Here is a 10,463-nt window from a genome sequence, read left to right as displayed (position 1 = left end):
AAGCACTATCATTTTAAGCACCATCCAGTAACACTGGATTATTATTAATATTGCTAACATAGATGGACCTCTTTGACAATCTCCTAAGACATTAGATTAAAACCACATTGAAATATAACCTTACACCAGTTAGAATGGCCAAAATTAGCAAGACAGGAAACAACATGTGTTGGAGGGGATGGGGAGAAAGGGGAACCCTCTTACACTGTTGGTGGGAATGCAAGTTGGTATAGCCTCTTCGGAGAACAGTGTGGAGATTCCTCAAGAAATTAAAAATAGAACTTCCTATGACCCTGCAATTGCACTACTGGGTATTTACCCCAAAGATACAGATGTAGTGAAAAGAAGGGCCATCTGTACCCCAATGTTTATAGCAGCAATGGCCACGGTTGCCAAACTGTGGAAAGAACCAAGAAGCCCTTCAACAGACGAATGGATAAGGAAGATGTGGTCCATATACACTATGGAGTATTATCCCTCCATCAGAAAGGATGAATACCCAACTTTTGTAGCAACATGGACGGGACTGGAAGAGATTATGCTGAGTGAAATAAGCCAAGCAGAGAGAGTCAATTATCATATGGTTTCACTTATTTGTGGAGCATAACAAATAGCAGGGAGGACATGGGGAGTTAGGAGAAGGCAGCTGGGGGAAATTGGAAGGGGAGGTGAACAATGAGAGACTGTGGACTCTGAAAAACAATCTGAAGGGTTTGAAGAGATGGGGGCGGGTGGGAGGTTGGGGGAACCAGGTGGTGGGTATTAGAGAGGGCACGGACTGCATGGAGCACTGAGTGTGGTACAAAAACAATGAATACTGTTATGCTGAAAATAAATTAAAAAAATGATTTAAAAAATGATATTGCTTAAAAATTATATACTTTACAGTCTTTGGACTCACTAAATAGACTTAGTTTCTTAGTAAACTTATTAAATATATTTTATCTATAATTAAACATAATAATAGTTCTTATAAGTTAATCTACAAAATTTTGGATCATTCTTAATCTTGTAGATTCTCTCATAATTATGGATTTCAAAGACATCTGATTAAATAATTTTAATGAAGAAATTACTAAAACCAATGATCAAATATATGACATTATTTGTAGGCTAAATTAAGCATAATGAAACAAAACTAGGTACAATCATCTATAGAAACTTAGAAAAATTAAAGGCAATTATCAGCACTATTCAAAGGTTTAATATTCATTTTGAGACCTAATTAAATGAATATACCTAAAACTAGGTACCAAGCCCCTAAATACTTTTTTTTCTCATTCAATGAATATGAAAGAGCATTTATGCTGCAATAAATGTAGAGGTGCATATATCTTTTTGAATTAGTGCCATTTGCAAAAAAAACATGGAGGCACCTAGAAGGTATTGTGCTATGAGGTAAGTCAGACTGACAAATGCCAATTACTATATGATTTTACTCATATGTAGAATCTAAAAAAGAAAAGAAAAGAAAAGAAAAAGATAGAAAAAAATTAACAAAAAAAGCAGAATCAGTTTTATAAACACAGAGAACAAATTGGCCAGAGGGTAGAAGAATGGACAAGATGGGTAGAGGGCAATGGGAATAAGGCTTCCAATTATGGAATGAATAAATCATGAGATAAAAGGATAGCAGAGGGAATATAGTCAAAGGTATTGTAATAGTGTTGTGTGGTGACAGATGGTAGCTACATTGTCGTAACCATAGCATAACATATAGAGATATTCATTCACTATGTTGTACACCTGAAAGTAATGTAACATTGTGTGACAATACTCAAACATTGTAAAAAGTTAAATCAGAGAGCATTCATGAATTAAAACTAAAACAAATATTACCATCAGGCAATTTAAAAAACTTTTCCCTAACATACAACTTGGACACTTGTGACTATATTATCATATTAAATACCAAGGAATTTTCTGAGGTGAGCAAACCAGTTTAAGTTTATTTAACTTGTTTTTACCCAAAATTAGAACTCTGAATATCTTTTTTGTTTAAAGATTTTATTTATTTATTTGACAGAGAGAGATCACAAGTAGATGGAGAGGCAGGCAGAGAGAGAGAGAGAGGGAAGCAGGCTCCCTGCTGAGCAGAGAGCCCGATGCGGGACTCGATCCCAGGACCCTGAGATCATGACCTGAGCGGAAGGCAGCGGCCTAATCCACTGAGCCACCCAGGTGCCCCCTGAATATCTTTTTTAATGGAGACTTTAGTAGTATTATTACAGCATTAATAGTTTAATGCTGATCTAATCACATTATTTTGTGTGCATCATTAACTTATTCTTAATGAAAGATTCATGCTTCAATACAAGCTACTATAGGATAGAAACAAAATATAGGGAACACATTTTGAAAAGATTTACTATTTTTGTATTCTACAGTATTTTTTCCTGATTCAACATATAACTGTAATTCCTATGTTTAAAGCAATATTAAAGCATCAGCATTTTCTAATCCATTTTTTTAAGTAGGAACCAATGTGACAAAATGTTTGGCTATTGATCAGGACAGAAAGTAAGGGCAGAAAAAATTCTCTAAAGATTTGACTTAAAACAAGCGCGTATCATATGACAGGAAGGACCCACTGGAAATCCTTTAAGTATCCCTAAATCTTTGATCAAGATAGTAAATCAAAAGCAATACTATACCATGGGAAGATTTGTAGAGGTTAGTGCCACATCAGAGGTTTAAAGGATGCAGAGCTAGACTCTTTCAAATCCCTTTTCAGTTTACCTCCATGGTTCCTACAAAAATCAGATGGAACTGTCACAGACAGGAGGAGCTAAGGAAATAAGACTTTTTTTTTCTTTCTTTTTTTTGGGGCGGGGGGCATATGACATTTTAATGTCATATGGAACAGAAAAAGAACAGTAGGTAAAAACAATGTTTTGTGAAAAAACCCATTCATTCTAGCAATTAGGTTTAGGGTAATCTAGTAGAATAACACCAGCCTCTTTTGGAGATAAATAGCTGGGCTTTTCTGTAACATACCAAGGACATGATACAATTTAGGCAAGTAAGTCCCAGCTGTGAAAATCAATTACTGAGACCTATTTTGAATTATCTGATATTTCTTCTGACGATAAACAAAACATGATCAATAAGCTTAGACTCAACAGTTTAAAAATTCCTAAGTTTCAAAAATAGACACACATTTCAACTAATTTAATTTTAAATCGCTACATGCAGCTAGTGGCTACCACACTTGACAACATAGTTGAAGATAGTCAGTTATACAAGAGGCACAAGGGATCCCAGATTACCTGTGTCTAATCAAGTTTTAAGATGATTTTAAGTTGTGTCTCTTGGGGTCCTACCCTATAATCTGCTTTGTTTACTAAAGATTACTCCCCTTTTCAAACCCTGACCTCCAACTCTTGTCCTTCATAGCCTGTGAGCCTAAAAAAATTCTGATCATTTCTAGGCTCTCAACAGTCTCTAAAAGATTCAGGAAACCAGCAATAAGGGAGAGGAGACCGCAGATTAGCCTGCATATCTATGCTTTCTGCCTTTTCTAGATATTGGCCCTATAATTCCTCATTGTCTGGATAGCACTCAGTATTTAAATACTTTCAAAAATGAGTTAAGATTATTGATCTCTAGAAGTCTGAGAATACATAATCCTGAATAGATGCATATCAAAAACTAATTGTTTTGAAAGTGACCTCTATGATGAGAAAACAATTAATTTATATTGAATATTTGCTGTGCAAGCTATTTCACATATTATATAACTTTGGTATTAAATTCGTTGCTTTTCTTTATGCTTCCCTTCCCTATCCAGCTATGTGTTTATTCACAATCTTCATCCCTTACTCATCAACAGAATAGAATTTCAAATATTTTGAAATAATTTGAAAATTTGAAAAATATCAAATTGCATTATGGCTATCTTAAGTTTTGCATGTGATTTCCTAGTTGATTTTAAATTATCATGAGAAACTGCAAATTTTGGCTTCATAGAAAGTAAAAGACATTTCTCTGCTCAGACAGCACTTGTACTTCTGGAGGCCTTTATTAAAATTTCAGAATATTTTAAAGATTTTATTTGACAGAGAAATAGCACAATTAGGCAGAAGTAGCAGGCAGAAGGAGAGGGAGAAGCAGGCTCCCTGTCAAGCAGAAAAAATCCCATGTGGGGCTCACAATCCCAGGACCCTGGGATCATGACCTGAGCTGAAGGAGCAGCTGCTTAAATGAATGAGCCACCCAGGCATCCCCCAAATATTTTAAAGTGTATAAGTGCCTGGCTGGCTCAGTTGGGAAGCATGAGATGCTTGATATCGGGGTTGTGAGTTCAAGCCCCATGTTGGAAGTACAGATAGCTTAAAAATAAAAATCTTAAAAAAGTATATTATTAAGTTAGAATGAATCTAACTTTTTCTATGATGATTTATAATTTGTGGCATTGTTTAAAATAGAAAGTTGTCTCAAAGAAAAAGTTAAAATTACTCATTTAGAAAAATACGTGTACATTGCACATGACCCTTAAGTATAACAAAATGTATATGATTTCTTTGTGAAATTGAAGGGAGGAGGAGTATTGAGGAATTGAGGAATTATCTGCTACACATAGTAGCAGATAATTCTTTATGTTATAATTTTTTCTTCCACAAATATAATGATATATTTTTTTTGCAGAACAAAAAAATTATCACACATTTAATGGCTTAAAAGAACACAAATTCATTATTTCAGCGTTTCTTTGGATCAGAAGTCCAGCATGGCATGACTGGGTTCTCTGCTCTATATCTGATCTATCTGTGTCTTCATCCAGAAGTTAATATTGATATGGGTAAAGAGCTGCATCAAGCACCCTGAGATTGTTTACAGAATCGTTTGATCACAGTGGTATGACTGAGGTTCCCTTTTGTTTGTTTGTTTTTATTTTTTGTTTCTGGATGGAGACCATTTGCAGTTCTAGAAGCCACTCTCCAGTTTTTGTGTGTCTTCCTCCATTGACAGTTTACAGTATGTTTTTTTTTTTTTTTCTTTTCTTCAAGGTTAGCAGCAGAATGACTCTTCCTGTGAATTACTCTCTTTAAGAAGGATCAAGTCCCTGTTATGGGCTCATCTGATGGTTCAGACCCACCTAGAGTAACCTTCCTTTTAATTAACTCAAAGTCAACTGATTTGAGACTTTGGTTTCATCTGAAAAATTCTGTCACCTTTGTCATATAAAATACCCTAATCACAGAAGTGATATCTTCACACTCAAGTGTTGGAGTCATAGAAGGTGTTACTCTAGGGACTGGCTCATGAGGACCATCCTAGAATCCTGCCTTCTATCTGTATGAAAATACTTTAAGTGATATTAGGATGTTTTGGGCAACTCTAATTTCATCTAATATCAATACCTACAAATGAAGAAACACACCTTTCTTTTGCTTTTGATTGGGGATGCCTTGGTGGCTCAGTCAGTTAAACATCTGCCTTTGGTTTAGGTCATGATCCCAAGGTCCTGGGATTGAGTCCCACCTAAGGCTCCTTGCTCAGTAGGGAGCCTGTTTCTCCCCTGCCTGTGCTCTCTCTCTCTCTCTCTCTCTGACAAATAAATAAAATAAAATAAAATATTTTTGCTTTTGCGGCGCCTGGGTGGCTCAGTGGGTTAATCCTCTGCCTTCAGCTCAGGTCATGATCTCAGGGTCCTGGGATCGAGCCCCACATCTGGGCTCTCTGCTCAGCAGGAAGTCTGCTTCCCCCCACTCTCTCTGCCTACCGTGATCTCTCTCTCTCTGTCAATAAATAAATAAAAATCTTAAAAAAATATTTTTGCCTTGATTGAATGTCACAGTTTTCATTTTGTGACAGAAGCAAATAGTATCTTCATGCTTTATATGTTATTTTCTTTCTATGATTGCAGAATATTTCTCAAGACTAAAACGCTAGTAAATTTTAGATAATTTGTCTGATTAATCTTAGTACTATGCCATAACTTAAGATAATTTTAAGAGAATAAGATAAGCAATATCTTAACTATTTACTCTATTTAAAAAATAAAAATAACATCTGTAAAATAATTTTACTCTAGTATTTACCTTATTTTCACTCTTGGATATACCCTACATTTATAAATATGAAAGAGAAATTGTACATTTTTATTTTATTTCTAAAATTATTATCAAATGACTTCAGATTATTTTAAAATTAAGATTTCAAGAAAACATTTTGATTCAGTTTTTGAAATTATTTTAATATCCTGCTTCCTATATAGGCTCAAAAGGCAGAAGCAAGGAGAAAAGTCATAAACAAAAGGAAATAGCATCAGGAAAAAAAAAGAAAGATAGTCAAAGATTATTTTTTAATGTTAAAGTGTTTGTCTAAATGATATGTTAAGTGATAACAAATTATTCTAAAATTGAAATTTAATATTTATAATAAAGAAATCTAATATATTGATAAATACGCCTGGGGAAAATATTATGGATGTTTTAACTTAAATATAATTTGAATAACTTGTTTTAATTAAAAATTAATTAATTGTTCAAATTAATTAATTATTTAATTTGTTAATCATTAAATATCATTGCCTTAGAACATACACAACACTGTTCACTGGACATTAAAGTCTAATGCAAAGGACTTAGTTTTGATAGATACTGTAGTGATCCAGTAAGATGATTATGAGAGCATAGAGCAAGAGGATACTCAACTAAGTAAGCCTAGGGAGCCTGGGCAGATTTTGTTGGGAAAGTGACCGTTGGTATGCATACTGAAATGTGAGTAGAAACAAAGTAGGAGATAGATAAAAAGAAACATTCTAAGCACATATATCAGCATAATTAAACCCAGCAGATGTTAAAAACTACAGTGTGGGGGCGCCTGGGTGGCTCAGTGGGTTAAAGCCTCTGCCTGCAGCTCAGATCATGATCTCAGGGTCCTGGGATCGAGCCCCACATAGGGCTCCCTGCTCAGCGGGGAGCCTGCTTCCCCACCCCCGCCACTTGTGATCTCTGTCAAATAAATAAATAAAATCTTAAAAAAAAAAAAAAAGTACAGCATGTTTGTAGCCTGAAAGAAGGATCTTTTTAGTTCTTGGAGATACCAAGGCAAGATTCAGGAATGTTTCAGGTGAGAGTGTGTTCATGTGCAAGTTGAGGCAGAACTCCTTAGAACATATAAACATTGGCCCTTCTCCTAAGAACATGAACTAGCCACTGAAAATTTCAAGCAGCAGAAAAAAACTAGTTTATTGAATTTATTCACTTAAATGAATATATTATATTTAGGGCACATAAAATTTTATGTCTAAAGCAAGTTTTTTACTTTCCTTTTATACCAGCTAATATTGCTTTACATTCAATATCGTGATGAAAAAACACATAGTGTGAAATTTAGATCTTAATGATACTTTTATTACCTAGAGATAACATTCATAGATGCCACTGATACAAATAATAGATAATTATTGCATTTACTCGATATATTTAGTCTTTTCCCTAGTCCGTTTACAAATACAGGCCAGGTAAATATTAAAAATGGTTTGCTTTGGGGGCGCCTGGGTGGCTCAGTGGGTTAAGCCTCTGCCATCGGCTCAGGTCATGATCCCAGGGTCCTGGAATCGAGCCCCGCATCGGGCTCTCTGCCCCGCGGGGAGCCTGCCTCCACCTCTCTCTCTCTGCCTGCCTCTCTGCCTACTTGTGATCTCTGTCAAATAAATGAATGAAATCTTTAAAAAAAAAATAAAAAAATAAATAAAAATGGTTTGCTTTGTTAAAACTTTTAAGTTCTCCTTTTATCTTTGTCCTTTAAAAAATTTCTTAAGTCATTTGTCATCCAGGCTGTGACTGCTCAACTATGACAAATTCCGAGTGTTCAATTTATATGGAACATTTGCTATATTTAGCTATATTTTAAAACCTTAGCAATAGTAAATTGACTCCTGGTAAGTGGAAATCAGTAAAGTCTAGTGCACCTTTATAAAAAAATCATATACCTCTGTCACTTTGTTGCAAGTCACATAACACCATTATAAAAAATAACAGAAGAAAAAAGAATTTCCATGGGTTTAAATTTTAAGAATCATATAAAATTTTTTTAAAAATCTAGCACATACATGAGCGTAGGGCATTGATGATCAGTTAAGATAAAGGCAACTGCAAATTTTTTTTAAAAAATGTTTAATTTTGTTATTTAACAATAAAAATTAGGCTATACCATTTTATTTTATTATTTTATTTTATTTACTTTAATTTATTTTGAGGCTATACCATTTTAAATTCTACCAGCAGTATGTGAGATTGACTTTCCCTACAGATTAAACCACAGATTGAGTTATCAAGTTTCTGTATATTGGCCAAGCTTATAGGTAAGAAATGATATTTTGGTGTAATTTGAAACTGCATTTTTCATACTATGAGTGATGTTAGCATCTTTGAGTACCTTTGAGATCCTTTTGTAAAGTGTCTGTTCATGTCCTCTGCCCCATTTTACATTTTGATCTTTTTCTTGATGTTTTCAAAGTTCTATTAGGGGCTTTAGAACTTTTTATGCTATTTATTGCAAATATTTTCTTCTGGTTAGTGTTTTTTTTTGTTTGTTTGTTTGTTTTTGGTTTTTTTTTACTCTATGCAAAATTTTACTCTTGTCTTTTAATAGTCTCAAATTTCTCTATTCTATACTACAAGTAAATTTTGATTCATGGTTAGAAAGCTTTTCCCAGATCCCTGTTATGAAAAAATTAAACTTTGCTTATTGGGCTTATGGAAAGTCCTTTTTAAATGTTTTTCTCACAGGAAGTGCGACATTAAGCTGGCTCTGTATCTTAACACTTTCTCTTTCATTGAACATACTTATAATACTTGATAACCATTTGCTATCATGAAGGGAAAGTGAGAGAATCAAAGAAAAGTTCATTCACAGCATTTAAAAAATTTGATTTATGTTTAAATTCAAATATAATTAACACAGAGTGTTGTATTAGTTTTAGGCGTACAAAATAATGACTCAACAATTCTGCACATTACTGAGTGTCCATCATAAGTATACTTTTAATCACTTTCATTTATTTTACCCATCTACCCACCCATCTCCCCTCTGGCAACCATCAGTTCTCTATATTAAGAACCTATTTTTTGTCTCTTTTTTTCTTTGTTTTGTTTCCTAAATTCTACATATGAGTGAAATCATATGGTACTTGTCTTTCTCTGACTTAGATTACACACTGTGCATTCATCCATGTTGTTGAAAATAGCAAGATTTCATTGTTTTTTCCATAGCTGAGTAATGTCATTGTATATGTATACCACTTCTTTAATCATTCGTGTCTTGATGGATACTTGGGCTGCTTCCATGTCTTGGCTATTATAAATAATACTGCAATAAACATAGGAGTACCCATATCTTTTTGACCTTTTCTGTTTTCTTTGGGAAAATATCCAGTAATAGAATTCCTGGATCATATGGTATTTCTATTTTTAATTTTTTGAGGAATGTTCATACTGTTTTCCACAGTGGTTGTACCAACTTGCATTCCTACAAACAGTACAAAATGCTCCTTTTTCTTTATATCCTCATCTTGTTATTTTGGTTGTATAAATTCTTTATATTTTTTGGATGTGAGCCTCTTATCAAATATATCATTGGAATATATCTTTCTCCACTAAGTAAGTTGTCTTTTGTTTTGTTGATCGTTTCCTTTGCTGATCAAAAACTTTTCATTTTGGTATAGTCCCAATAGTTTAATTTTGTTTTTATTTCCCTAGCCCAAGGAGACATATCTAGAAAAATGTTTATAAGTACTATGGTAATGGCACAAAATAGACACATAGATCAATGGAACTGAATACAAAGCATAATAATAAACCCATGATTATATGGTCAATAAATCTATGACAAAGGAGGCAAGCATATACAATGGGAAAAAGTCTCTTGGGAGAACTGGATAGCTACGTGCAAAAGACTGAAACTGGACTACTTTCTCAAACCATATACAAAAATAAATTCAAAGTGGATTAAAAACCCAAACATAAGACTCAAAACCATAAAATTTCTAGAAGAAAATATAGGTAGTTATCTCTTTGACTCAGCTGTAGAAACATATTTCTAGATATGGTTCTTAGAATTTTAAGCTATTGGCAATGTCAGTACATTTCCAGTTTTCTGTTATGCAAATACAAGTAACACCCCTGTGTATTTCAGTTACTATTAAATAGTTAGGCAAGTTAATGATTGTTGCAGATGACAGAATCTCGAGGTGATGCACTAAGGAATATTTATAAGCTTGTATGTGTAATTTATTCATTTTCTTATGTGTTATTAACCATTAATTTCTCACTTTTCATACTAGAATGACTGCTCCTTCTAGTCATCAGAAACCATTTTTAATCCCTATCTACTTTAGTTATTTATTATGGGCCTTAAAAAATGTAGTTAGTTTCAGTTCAAATGTTCAAATGCTAGCATATTTACAAATTTGCAATCTATTCCTATATGGAATTAACACAAATACATTTGAA

Source organism: Lutra lutra, chromosome 15 (genome assembly GCF_902655055.1).
Source record: "Lutra lutra chromosome 15, mLutLut1.2, whole genome shotgun sequence".
Classification (NCBI taxonomy): Eukaryota; Metazoa; Chordata; class Mammalia; order Carnivora; family Mustelidae; genus Lutra; species Lutra lutra.
This window is presented reverse-complemented; position numbering follows the sequence as displayed.